Here is a 14896-nt window from a genome sequence, read left to right as displayed (position 1 = left end):
GTTCTGTAGTTAAACGGTAAGTTGGGGTACTACATGTCTGCCAGAGAGTTATGAAACCTAACCATAGAATGAGATAAATAAATAACAGGAAGGGGCATACAAAATCAAGCAAGGGGAGATGTAAACAGAGATGGGACAGTTAGCATGTAGATTCTACACATCAGGTAGGCTGTAAACCTCGGAATACCCAGCCAATGGGGAAACAAGGAGGGAACTTGCAGATGGGATAGGAAATATAAATAAAAGTTCTGCCTTTGCTGTGTGTGCCTATTTGCTAAGACACCTTTTTTTTTTTTTTTTTTTTTTTTTTTGCAAAAGTGTTAATAAATAGCTGCTTCACTGTTGTGTCTACCCTGAGCTTTTGCAGGAAAAGTTTTTATCTAGAGACCATTTCTCACATGCCTAGATTATACTTTATATCAAGATGAACGCTCTAATTCATCTTACGGCAATAAGTAAAGAAAACAAATGGAGTCTTTGTTTGGATAAATTGTCTGCATGCTGTATTTTGGTCAATGAGAAAATGAACATGAGCCGGCAGTGTGCGCTTGCAGCCCAGAAAGTCAACCGTATCCTGGGCTGCATCAAAAGGAGCGTGACCAGCAGGTCGAAGGAGGTGATCCTGCCCCTCTACTCTGCTCTCATGAGACCTCACTTAGAGTACTGTGTACAGTTCTGGTGCCCTCAACATAAAAAGGACATGGAACTGTTGGAACAAGTCTAGAGGAGGGCCACGAGGATGATCAGGGGACTGGAGCACCTCCCGTATGAAGATAGGCTGAGAAAGTTGGGGCTGTTCAGCCTGGAGAAGAGAAGGCTGTGTGGAGACAGAGACCTCATAGCAGCCTTCCAGTATCTGAAAGGGGCCTATAGGGATGCTGGGGACAGACTCTTCATCAGGGTCTGTAGTGACAGGACAAGGGGTAACAGGTTAAATCAACAGGGAAAGTTTAGATTGGATATAAGGAGGAAATTCTTTCCTGTTAGGGTGGTGATGCACTGGAATAGGTTGCCCAGGGAGGCTGTGAATGCTCCATCCCTGGCGGTGTTCAAGGCCAGGTTGGACAAAGCCTTGGGTGGCATGGTTTAGTGTGCAGTGTTCCTGCCTATGGCAGTGGGGTTGGAACTAGATGGTCCTTTCCAACCCTAACTATTCTATGAATCTATGATTCTATTTAGGGACAACTGAAGAGGAATCTTCTTTGATAAACTAAAATAGTGCAATGTGTACATTAATGTTTTAGTGAGAATCAAGGGTGTAGTTTTGAAACAAACCTGATTGAACACCCTTGGAGCATGTGAGCTGTATCTCATCTGGGTGAAACTAAACCAGAAAATGTGTCCACAATGCACATCTGATCTCTCCAGTAACTAATTCACATTCAGTCCCTGGGACGAGAGTAAAGCTAATCCAAAGAAGCCTCCCTTTTCCCTCATAACATGTCCAATCCTTATTAATAACACTCTACATATCTTCTGCTTTTGTTGCCATACTACCTGCTAACGTAGCCATAGATAGTGATGACACAAACAGTCTCCTGTTCATTGGGAACTTTATTCCTCTGAATTTACTCCAGGAATATCTAATTGCATTGGATTATTCATAGCACCTTACATATCAAAAGTATGTATCTAAGTCCTACAGGGGATGGGTCAAAACTTTTTTTCCAAGGACTCAAAATTTGTTATATATTTGTATGTAAAGTTCCATTACTTAAGGCAAAAGCAATAAAAGATGTTCTTTCATCTGAAATATATATAACCCAGTTCTAAACAGCAGATGATATCAAGTGGTTAGACATGAGCAGTTTCCTGTCATCCTTCTTTCTTTTAAACCTAATGTTTCTATATATGTTCTCTTCACATATGAAGCTGATAAAACATCTTCTGTTTGACTGGCATTCTCTAAATTTGAAAAAAAAAATGTCGTAGACTTAGCAGTCTAATCAACATGAAACACAAAGACAGAAATAAAAATGCTGGTAGTATATTAAATGTGGATGTCCTCTAACTTTGCACTTGATAATCAGTCCACAGTTATAGTTTTAATGCATGTGGAATAGTATCAGGAGTGGCTACAGCCTAATAAACCTATGTTTACTGCACAGACTGTCTTAACTGTATTTTCTGCTCTCCAGAAATGTACACCTGTGCATGCTAGGACTGTGCAGCAGAAATGAGGGATAAAAACCATCCTAAGGAATAAACATTTTGTCTTTCCCTGGGCTATTAGTAAACCATTTTGCATAAGGCAACTTTGTCTGAAGAGACTAGCTTTAAGTCTATTTTCAAAATCAGATCTGGAGCCAGGACTACACTGGTTTTAGAAGTGGAGTTGAGGCAACCTGTCTTTTCATGTCAGAACTTTATACTAGTTGATGCTGCTGCCCAAAGTCTCGTAGACATTTAAGTTATTTATTCTGAATGCATCTGAAATAAGTTATCAGGTCTATGGTATTTCCATAGGATCTATCATCTTATCATGGGAACGTAAATATACACTACCTCCCTTTGGAGACTGCTTGCAGGAGGAATGTTGAAGCCATCATATATTTATAAACCACTGATACTGGTTTCTTGAGTATCTTAAGTCTTGTAATGGATCAATAAACTTGGGTTTGTATTTTAACCTACATGACCTTGCAGTGGTATTTTTCAGCAAAATACCAAAGTGAGTTCTCAGAGGTGGGAAATATGTACCTTTTTTCCTACCTAGGTGGATTCCATTGACTGTGAAGTGAACCACAAAATTTAGAGAGACTTTACCTTGAACAAAGATGGCCAAATGAGGCAAGGAAAACACTCCCAGAAGAGCTAGGAAAAGTGTTTCACAGATGACTCAGAAATTTAATCTAAAAGTGTGTACTATTCCCATATAATCAGCAGAGTATTTCAGAAAAGTTAACAGGCTGTATATGCTATTATTCAAATAAATTCTCCTTGACAGAAGTATCATCCTAATATTTTCAGTAGATTTGAGATTAGCCCCATACAATCTTGTTAAAAAAGACAATATTAAACAGATTTGAACTTTGAAACAATTTGAGCTTTGGATTTCAAAAAAGCAGTCTCTCTACCTATTTTTTCTACATGTCAGCTGTATATTCAAACGTTTTTTTTTCCCATTTGAACAACATCAATGAATAAAATGTATCCCATTCTTCTTTTTGGATAGCTGCCAAAGAAGCATCTAGTGACTGCACTTCCATAATGACATTTTAAATATATGATTTTATTCATTCACTTCTGGGAATAACAAGAGCTCTGAAAAAATTTCCACATCTTTCTTTTTAGATGCTTCTATTGGCACTGGATGGAGAAGCAGGCAGAAAGAAGTGATAGATAGGCAGATACCATTAGTTTCCTAGACTTTATAACTGTAAAGAATGAAATTCTCTGTTTGATCTGTAATCAAAAGGAAGTGTTGTAGTCTGAAAAAAATCAAGCAGCTATAAGTAAACAAGTTCAATAAACATCAACACTACTGTAATTAGATAGCTGTTAAAATGCTAATTGCAAAAGTATTGCATCTATGCATGGTTTTAACCCTATGAATGCATGTCTTCAGTTATACTATCAGAATGGTTTATATTGAAGAGTGTTGCGAAAAACCAAGAATCTCCAATTTCAAGAAAGCTGTGTATCTCAGAATGGAAAGGACACACAGGAAACATCTATTTGGAATGACATACCCTAACCACATATAGAATTTTACAAGAGCTTGCTAATTGCCCACAGCTGGTAGCATGGACAGAGTCATCATCAAAAAACATACTTGTGCTTGTATCATGTTGAAATTCAGGCCTGAAGAACGTATAACAACTGTCCTTTGTGTTTGTGTCTATATCACATTTTAGGAAAGCATTATTTCATTATGTTAAGGTGAAATATGCTTCTAGAGTTTGCATTTAGTGTTGCATTCTATTGCGTTTGCAATGGAGAACTCAGTAGAAATCAGCATGTAGATAGATAGGATAGCCAACTCTCTTCTGACAAGGAAAACACAGACAAATGAAATGAAGCATTTAAATCAACTGTTATACATAACATTTATCTCTGTGCATGTTAACAATGAGACCAAAGACAAGGAGTAGGATGCTCCATACCACTGAGCTGAGGACTGAGGGAACAAAATAGATGTGAATTGAAGCACTCAGTACACCAGCATTGAAGTGAAGGCTATAAACAGTCATGCTGGTGTAATTACTTGAATCTGCGTACGTCAACTAAAAGTGAAAATAGAACTATACACATATTTAGGTACCAAATAATGGTTGATGGAATAAGACATTTCGGACTGCCTAATACACCATAGGAATTCCCCCAGTGGGCATATTTAAGTTCTACATTTTATGAATCATAACAACAGAAATTGTAATGACAGGCAAATTCAGAGAGATCAGATGTTATGTCTCTCTTTGGTCTCAGTTGTCTTTTGTTAATATTGCCACCACTGAAAGTAAAGAACAGCAGAAAAAAAAAAAAAAATATGTTCCAAATACAAATTAAAGAAAAAAATAAGCATTAATGTAATCAAACTCTCTCCTTGTGAAGAATACGTTCTGTATTGATGATAAATAAAAAGAAAATCTATGTCAGTTTTGACAGTGGAACTTTTAATGTGTAGTTTGTTCAATTTCTTTTTTTCTTGAGGAAGTTCTATTGTAAGTCTATTTTTATGTTAAAGCCCCCATAGGCCAAACAATAGAAAGTGCTTGTGAAGGGGTCATGGTTTAAGCCCAGCTGCAACTCAGAACCACCCAGCCGCTGCTCACTCCCCTCACCTTCCTCCCCCCACTCCCAGAGGGATGGGGAGGAGAATCGAAAGAATGTAACTCCCATGGGTTGAGATAAGAACAGTCCAGTAACTAAGGTATGACACAAAACCACTACTGCTACCACCAATAATTGTGATGATAAAGGAAATAACCAGGGAAGAGAATACAACTGCTCACCACCCTCTGACTGATACCTAGCCTGACCCAAGCAGCGATCTCGCCCTTCTGTGTAACTGCCCCCAGTTTAGATAGTCTGCATGACGTGCTGTGGTATGGAATACCTCTGGCTAGTTTGGGTCAGGTGCTCTGTCTCTGCTTCCTCTTGTCTTCCCCTCCTCCCTGGCAGAGCATGAGACTCAGAAAGTCCTTGATCAGACTAAACATTACTGAGCAGCAACAAAAAACATCTGCGTAATCAGTGTTGTTCCCAGGCTGAAAGTCAAAAAACACAGCACTGCACCAGCTACCAAGAAGGAGAAAAATGACTGTTACAGTTGAACCCAGGACAACCTGTTTGCATAATTTGTAAAAAAAAAAAAAAAAAAAAAAGTATATTTTTAAGTAAATAGTTCTTTATTAGATTCCTTTTGTGAGCTTTTAGATTTATCATTAGGAAATCAAAGGCTGGAGAGCTGAAAATGGTTTGCAAAGGTTGTTTTCAAGGCAAAATACTAAGAGAGATAAAAGCATTTCTGCAATATGCCAGCTTGATCTATAGCTGAAAATTTCCAAATAGGAGATTGGTTATCCTTACAGCAGCTAACTGTGGTGTTTGTCTCCTTTTACAATTAAAAAGATCTTACTCATGTTTAACAGAGTAATGTTGCCATTTAAATACATCCTTTCTTGTCCTACTTTTAGTGAATACAGAACAACTCAATTTCCTTCTTTTATAAAGCAATATTTCATGTATTTGAAGCCTATTTTGCTTTGCTCAGTCTTCACTTTTTCTGTACTATCTAAATCTGATTTATTATTAGGTCGAAAATAAAGGCGTGCCTGCAAATGTACAGAGGTTTTGTGATCAAAATGGACATAGTACTTCTGATGAAGCAGAGTATCTTCTTCACATAACTTATAGATAACAACACAATTCATAGAATCATAGAATAGTTAGGGTTGGAAAGGACCTCAAGATCATCTAGTTCCAACCCCCCTGCCAGGGGCAGGGACACCTCACACGAAACCGTCCCACACAAGGCTTCATCCAACCTGGCCTTGAACACCACCAGGGATGGAGCACTCACAACCTCCCTGGGCAAGGGGATTGTGACTGTAGAACTTAGCCTTCCTGTGAACTTTTAGAAAATCAACAAGAGACCTCTCTCCTATGAGATGAGTGCTGTGTTTTATTCTTCATGCCAGACGGAGAAGGCTGATAGTAGTCACTGCATGTACAAACCTCACATAGAACCCAAGCCACAAACTCAGCTCAGCTCACCTCTTTTCCATATTACCTCCCAATAGAGATTACATTATTCATAAATAACCTATAAAGCATGCAAGACAGACTATTTAATGTGAACTACATTTTAGGACAAGAATACTCACAACAGTCTGATTATTTTTAGTCAGAAAGGAGATGACAAGTGATAAATTGAAACCTTGAAATTTTCTTTTCAGTGCCATTCCTCCACAGAAATGATTTGTACTTTAACAGCCTCAACCATCTTGTCTTAAACATGTTCATTAACGACACAAATGCCTTCCTCTGTCTGCAAGGAAAACGCTATTTTCTTGACCTTTTATCATAATGCTGTACAGTAGATGAATGACAGGGGGTAAGTGATTATGATAATGCTAAGAAACTTAATCTGTATTCAGAATGTTGTATTTTTGATGTATTTGAATTTTTTAACAGACTATTTTACCTTCTGCAATCTAGCACTATGTTCTCTCAGCACCCAAGAGTTAACCAAAAACATCTTACACAAAGGCAAACAGTTTAGAATGGAATTTCTTTTAGTAGCATCAGTGTCCCCTAAGGAAATGAGCAATTGCTTCTCTGAGGATGTTTATTAGGGGCTAAAATAACTTTGATAAGAAACAAATTACTACTCGTTACTCTGCATTATCCTAAGTAATGAGTACTGGTTAGCAACTATTTGAAACAAAATAATGAGATGCAGACAATTTTTGCACTCAGACATGCAAAAAAGACAAGCTGAAATGACACATTTATTTAGTAACTGGTTACCAAAATAAATATTAGTGATGTGTTCCACATCTTAATGACCTATTGAGGAATGGCTTTCTCTCATCCCAAATACATTCATTGTCTAAAAGGAGAGGTAGCACCTCTTGTTATTATGAAGCTGAAATTATTTTACTTCATGGTTCTGGTTTCCTGAGCTTTGGACCAAAAGGTAAATGAAATACAGTGTTGTCAATGACTAGGAAAATATAAACAAATAATGTCCTTTTCTGTTTTTTTTTTTGTTTTTTTTTTTTTTTACCTGTATTTGCCACAGAGAGGAACACACAAATGGTAATAATCTTTTCTCACCCTGTAGGAGAATCTTATCTCATGTTTACTATTTAGAATGTAGGCTTTCCTGAACAGTGTGAGATTTAAGATCAACAAATTCATCTCTGTCTGCAGAGATCAAAACTTTATGCTTAAGAAAAAGATTAATTTTTAGTTACGTTCAGAAACTTGATGAAACTAGGAGGTGATGTGATACTTGGAAACGTGCTTATTGATGATGCTAGGATGTGAAATTAACCTGAAGAAAAAAAAAATCCCTGATTAAGAATATAGATGAAAATACTTAGTTTTATAATCCCTTTTTGAATTTCTGCCATTCTTCAGTTTTCAAATCAGTATTTCAAATTTGTTGCAGATTTTTCTGTTTCAAAATTGAAATAAGTGAGTGAATGCCAGGCTTTACCTTTGTCAGAAACAGGGTTTTTTTGAATGTAGAGCATTAATCAAGTAAAATAACTTACCAGAAGATAATTATGTATTATAAGGAAATTGAAGAATGAGAAAAAATAAGCTCTTCGTTCATGCTAAGTCTGTGGATTTCTCACCATCAAAAGCTCTCTATTAATTCCTCTTCTGTGTTGTTCTTTTTTTTTTAATTAGAGAAATATGCTTTTCTTTTCATATTAAGATTCAGTATAGAATAATATACTATAGAGTTTTGTAATATTCTCCTCCCCCTCTACTCAGCCTTGGTGAGGCCGCATCTGGAATATTGCATCCAGTTCTGGGCCCCTCTGTTCAGGAGGGACAGGGAATTGCTTGAAGGAGTCCAGCGCAGAGCCACAAAGATGATTAAGGGAGTGGAACATCTCCCTTATGAGGAGAGGCTGAGGGAGCTGGGTCTCTTTAGCTTGGAGAAGAGGAGGCTGAGGGGTGACCTCATCAATGTTTACAAATATGTAAAGGGTGGGTGTCAGGATGATGGAGCTAGGCTTTTTTCAGTGATATCCAGTGATAGGACAAGGGGCAATGGGTGTAAACTGGAGCATAGGAAGTTCCACGTTAACATCAGGAAGAACTTCTTTACTGTAAGAGTGACAGAGCACTGGAACAGGTTGCCCAGGGGGGTTGTGGAGTCTCCTACACTGGAGATATTCAAGGCCCGCCTGGACAAGTTCCTGTGTGATGTACTGTAGGTTACCCTGCTCTTGTGGGGGGGTTGGACTAGATGATCTTTTTAGGTCCCTTCCAACCTTGGGATTCTGTGATTCTGTGATTCCTGTCGTGGTTTAAACCCAACCAAAAAACTCGTTCACTCACTCCCCCCCCGCCTTTTTCTTTTTTTCTTTTTCTCCCTCTTTCTTTCCTTCCCCCCCAACCTGACCCTCCCCACTCCCGGAGGGATGGGGAGGAGAATGGAGGGAATGTAACTCCCACGGGTTGAGATAAGAACAGCCCAGTAACTAAGGTATAACACAAATCACTACTGTTACCACCAATGATAATATTGATAAGAGAAAATAACAAGGAAGAGAATACGATACCACCGCTGAACGAGTTTGACCCCCCCGAAGAGAGATTGTGCCCTTCCAGGTAACTCCCAGTTACCTCCCTGGCCATGACGTGCTGTGGTACGGAATACCTCTTTGGCTGGCTTGGGTCAGGTGTCCTGTCTCTGCTTCCTCCCGGCCTCCCCTCATCCCCAGCAGAGCATGAGACTCACAAAGTCCTTGGCCAGAATAAACATCACTTAACAACAATTTAAAACAATCGGTGTTATCAGCTCTGTGCCCAGGCTGGAAGTCAAAACACAGAGCTTGCACCAGCTACTAAGAAAGAGAAAAACGGCTACTGGTAAACCCAAGACAATTCCTCTATCGAAATATATGTTGTTTTTTAACTTGAAGTTCTTCAAACTTTCTTAAAAAATGTTTTGGGCTTCTATGTAGATTTTTTTTTTTTGTTCCTAAAAATAAAGGACTTTAAATAAATTTAGGATTGGTTTGGAGAAAACTCCAGGAACAAACTTGCCAACAAAGTTTTCAAGCTGACAAGCAGGTATTCCTTATTGTGGCGCCAGGAGACACGGGGGATAGCTCGTCCTAACGTGTGTCTCCCTGTTGCTACACAAGCCGTCTTTATATAGTCCCTGGGCATACATTACGTCATTTTCCAGAAAGTTCCCCGCATGCGTACAGAATTGTGGTGGTGGTCTCTGAGGGTCGTTTACTTCTTCCAACAATCTTCATCACTTCTGGCAGCCTTTGGAGCATGCACAGTAGATGCTCATACCAGTTTAATTGGTTCGTTAGCACCAGAGACATAATAATCCTCCTATCCTCCTACTTATCAGTTAGTTTAACTGTAGCCCATCCTGGACACCTGCCATTCCCAGATATTCCTTATCCCTGTGTCCTGTTCTTCTAGACTGTTTTTCTTAAAACTGTGTCAACTATAACAATTTATCTTGTACAAGAATGCTCAGTGTGTTCTCTAGCTGCATTCTATTTTTTTTCTCTATGTATCATGCACTTTAGCAATTTTCCATTGCTACTGTTACAAAGCCATCAAACTTAACATTACTTAAAACTGATTCTAAAGGTTTATATATTCCATTTTGTGATTTTGTGTCCCCCTTGTCTCAGATTCCTCCCTTTCTGGTGCATTCTCTCAGACGTCCAGTTCCCAAAGTGAAGAGTCTAAACCCTGCTCGCACTGTGGATTAACGAAAAAATAAAGCTCATGCTGAGAATCACCTGCTGACACTGGGCTCTGCTACAGTCTCAGCAACATCCCTCTCCATCCTAGCTTTACAAAGCCCATCTCTGTACTGTGCCTCTTTCATCTATTCTCCCGAGATCCAGCACCAAGACTCACAGATTGCGAATGTCCAGCTAAAACACATGCAACCTAGAATGAAAATCAGAAAGACGGTACTGGGCATCACCAGTAAAGAGTGAACTCAGCAACGGTATAAGCATCATTTCAATCCACCCTACTTTTTCTGAATAAAACCTAGGACCAAGTCTCAGAGAGTGTGAAATTCCTGCTCCTCTTTTATAACCAAGGAAGCAGATGAAAAGGCTGCTACTGTAAATTCAGCCACAAACTCTGAGCTCTCAAATGTTGAAACAAGGCAAGCCTCCTTCACTTTGTTCACTAAAACTTTTCTTTGATTCCTCCCTTTCTGTATCCTTCTCTCAGGTATCCAATTCACAAAGTGAAGGGTCTATCCCCTGCTTCCCCTGTGGAGGAGCTAAAAAAGAAAGCTCATGCTGAGTACCACCAGCACACAGAGAGCTCTTCTGCAGTCTCAGCAACATCCATCTGCATCCTAGCTTTACAAAGTCCATTTCTGTACAGTGCCTCTTTCATGTTCTCTCCCGAGATTCAGCACCAAGGCTCCTAGATTGCGACTGTCCAGCTAATACACAATCAACCTAGAATGAAGATCAGAAAGATGGTACTGGGCATCACCAGCAAAGAGTGAGCACAGCAACGGCACAACCAACATTTCTATCCACCCTACTTTTTCTGAATAAAACCTAGGACCGAGTCTCACAAAATGTGAAATTCCTGCTCCTCTTTTATAACCAAGGAAGCAGATAAAAAGGCTGCTACTGTAAATTCAGCCACAAACTCTGAGCAAACAGAGCAACCCTCCTTCGCTTTGTTCACTAAAACTTTTCTCTGATTCCTGTCTTTCTGGTGCCTTCTCTCAGATGTCCAATTCCCAAAGTGAAGAGTCTAAACCCTGCTCGCACTGTGGAGGAGCTAGGAAAGACACCTCATGCTGAGAATCACCTGCCGACATTTCTTTTTTGCTATCCTCAAAATACAATGAACAGAAAAAAAATCCAGTAGGAAGATGGGTTAAACGAACTAATAGCTGAAGCATAAACCCCAGACATACGCAGTTTCCATTTTCTTCAGAGTTATAGCTGGCTTCTATGCAGTCACACGTAAAATTCTGCAGTGGTTTGAATCTTTAGTAGACAAAAGATTGAACTTAGAAACACAGTGATGTCTCGCCTGTGGCAGAAGAAATTAGTTTACGACTTGTGTAAGAGCTGTAGAATTGCCAGCCAACCTTCATAAAAGTGGTTAAACTTTAAGAACCTAGACTGCTAAGTAGCTACTTTATCAAATAACAAATAATAACAGAAAGTAGATATGATTTTTTGAATTACTAGTGTTAACATATCAACCATTGCCAACATGAAAAACATGAAAGATTAACTGAAGTTGAATTAACTCTTTTTTGAAGATAATATTAATTTAACACGTGTCACCTGAAAATACTAAACAAATCTATAATGGAGACTACTGTGAATTTGGGACAAATTGAACACCAATCCTAAAGTACACACCACCTACTATACAAATACACTTGTTCAGCATCCAAAAGCATCTTTATTCAAACTGCCTTTGGATGTTTACATTGGTTCCTGTTAGACTGATCCTTGGTAGTTTTGAGGATGGAAAACTCAGCAGACTGCATCAGACCAAAGGACTGTCAAAGCCCCTGCAATTTGCAAAGCCGGTTGGTTTCCAGAAAAGGCAAAACTAATTATCAGGTGTGTATGGAAGGAAAATTTTACAAATACAGAAAATATTATCATTTCTCTTTTTCTCTCTACAGGCTTCTCATTTTCAGAAACCAGGTTTTTAGGGATCTTCTGATTCTCCCCCTCAATGGGATTAAGATAAACATTCTGACATTGAGGTCACTTAAACTGATGACAGGAAAAAAACCCCTAGAATATAAATGGGAACAAGTTAACTGACTGGTTTAGAATAGAGGAATTGAATGAAATCTCACACTTTTTTCTAGGGCCTACGTATCACTATTGGCTTATTCACTATCACTAAGGCATATTTCCAACATGTAACCTTGTTAATTTTACTCTTAGGGGATTGCCATCATAAAGGGTGCTTCTCTGTTCCTTTCTCAGACATTTTAGCAACATGAATTTCATATGTTCCAATGTGATTTCTGTCAAAAGGCAGTTTTTATGAAGCTTGAACACAAAGGACATTTCAAGAGCTGGTGTATGGTGAAAAGAAAAAAAAAATGGCACAGTATTATACTCAAGCTTATTTGGAATAAAAAAGAAATTAGTAAATACAAAGTCTATAAGATCATGGTTTCAGCTAATAACAGTTAACATTATAGTCATGACATACCTAAAAGAAGAAGAAGTAAAATGAAGGATGAGATTGTAAGGGTGAGTTTTACAGGGTTATCTGCCTTTAGCAAGAGTTTTTATAGACATCTTGGGAAAATAAAAACAATGGGAAAACCTATATTCCTTCCTTTCACATAGAAAATGTCCTCATATCCATAGGTTTGTTTTTATCTGTTTAAGAGAGCCAGCAGATTGGTCTGTTGAAAATGTGGTTTGATGGAAACACCAGAGGAATGGAAAGTTATTGAAATTGCCAAGGCCATAGGCAAGTGGCATAAAACATGCAAACACCGCAGCTATAGAAAATTAAGTATTTCAGTCAAAGGGAAAATACTGGTAACAAGGCAGACGGTACAGATGAATAGACCTATAGAAGCAGAAGTAAGTTTTAAAATCGTGTTAGAAACATCAGGATTCGATCTGTTTGGGGAAACATTAAGCACAAAACTTCTAGCATACAAAGTCAAATAACAGCTGTAGAAAACACATTATTTCCCCTCCTATTTAAGGAGACAAAGTATCATGACTTAACTTGTATACTAGCTGGAGGAACAGCTAATCACTATCAGAATCTCATTTCATCTATCTTTGGTCATTAATAGTGTTACTTCTGTCTCCTTAGCTCAGAAGCAGCAGCCAGTTTTATTTCGCCAAAGACTGCAAAGACCGAAGAGAAGTGCCTCTGGGCTAAAGGTTCTTTTTATCTAGCTGAATAATATATCATATTCTATTTGGTTTCTTTAGAGTGGTTTATGATGCAGATGCATACAAGAAGATGTAGTGCAGTATGACCAGAGTAATTACAATAAGAAAGAGCTTATAAGGAAGCTTAAGTTGTCAGGTGGTCTTTTGTTGCAGCCCTGTCTATGAAATAGTCTGATAGTACTCAAGGAGGTTGGAGTGTATGGCTCTTCCATAAAATGCTCTGGTCAAATAGTACTCAAGGAGGTTGGAGTGTATGGCTCTTCCGTAAAATGCTCTGGTCAAATTCTTATACGACTTGAGGAAAAGGGAGCACTCAATAGCAGTCATGCTATTAACTTCATCAGAATGTGTACTACATTCTGTGAAGATTTTGTAACTTTCAGGGCCGTTAGGGTTACTAAATACACTCATTTTAACACTTTGTAAAAAATTGCTATGTACATTATAAGTAATGTTTCAAAACTAATACTGTCATGTCACATGCTAACTCATTCCTTTGAAATCATCAAGCGAAACCTGTCTAAAAAGCTGATGATTTTTACAGCCTATAAAGGTCTATTATGCATATAAAATGCATTAATGCAAAAACTTAATTCCACCATTTTCCAAGGCTTGTACCTAATTACAGTTGTTTAGCCATACTTGCAATACCTGGCCTCTGAAGTGGGATAAAACAGTTATCCCTGGGATAACTGTTTGGGATTTTGAAGTTGACGATCTCCAGGATTCTAATTCATGAAATAACAAAATCTTAATTATTTTGGTAATTACATTCACTTTATCCCCGTTTCTCTGTCTCTAATTTGTGAGGAAATTTAGCCTGTTATTGCTGCACCAGCTTTTGTTACAATTCAGTAGGTTAGTTGTTGTTAATAAAAAGTAGCAATGTGTACTTAACTCATAAGTATTTGCCTAGTGAACGCTCATAGGGCTATTTAGAATTCTCAGAGAGTGCATAAAACATTAGGGTTCAAAAAGACCTAACAAACCAACCCAAAATATTTAGTCACTCTAAGTCTGAAGTTTTCTTCCAAATTAGTTCTATATTCGATTTTGAACCTGGTAAATTGCCCTGGGTTCAGCAGTCGCAGTCATTTTTCTCCTTCTTAGTAGATGGCACAGTGCTGTGTTTTTGACTTTCAGCCTGGGAACAGCACTGATAACACTGATGTTGTTAGTTGTTACTAATTCATGTTTAGTCTGACCAAGGACTTTGTGAGTCTCATGCTCTGCCAGGGAGCAGGGGAAGGTGGGAGGAAGCAGAGAGAGGACCCCTGACTCAAACTAGCCAAAGAGTTATCCCATACCACAGCACGTCATGCCCAGTATATAAACTGGGGGCAGTTACACAAGCTAGATTGTTGCTCAGGACAGTTTGGTTGCTGATCATCGGGTGATGAGCGGTTGTATTCTCTCCCCTTGTTATTTCCATTATTATTATTATTATTTGTGGTAGCAGTAGTGGTTTTGTGTTATACCTTAGTTACTGGACTGTTCTTATCTCAACCCGTGGGAATTAACAGTCTTTCGATTCTCCTCCCCATCCTTCCGGGAGCATGGGGAAAAGGGGGGTGGGGGGTGGGAGTGAGTGAGCAACTACATGGTTCTGAGTTATCTGCTAGGCTTAAATCATAAGTGTTATTTCCAGACACCATTTATCAGGCTAACCTTGAATGTTCAAGCTTGAAAATTGTAACCCTTCCATTATAATTAATAAAAGTAGATAGTGAAGAAAGTATGAGTAAATAAAACCAGTATTAAAATAGTTAAGATCATTTTAAAAAATAATTTAATGC

The sequence above is a fragment of the Lathamus discolor genome, chromosome 6 (assembly GCF_037157495.1).
Source record: "Lathamus discolor isolate bLatDis1 chromosome 6, bLatDis1.hap1, whole genome shotgun sequence".
NCBI lineage: Eukaryota > Metazoa > Chordata > Aves > Psittaciformes > Psittacidae > Lathamus > Lathamus discolor.
The sequence above is the reverse complement of the archived record's forward strand: the minus strand, read 5'-3'. Positions refer to the sequence as shown.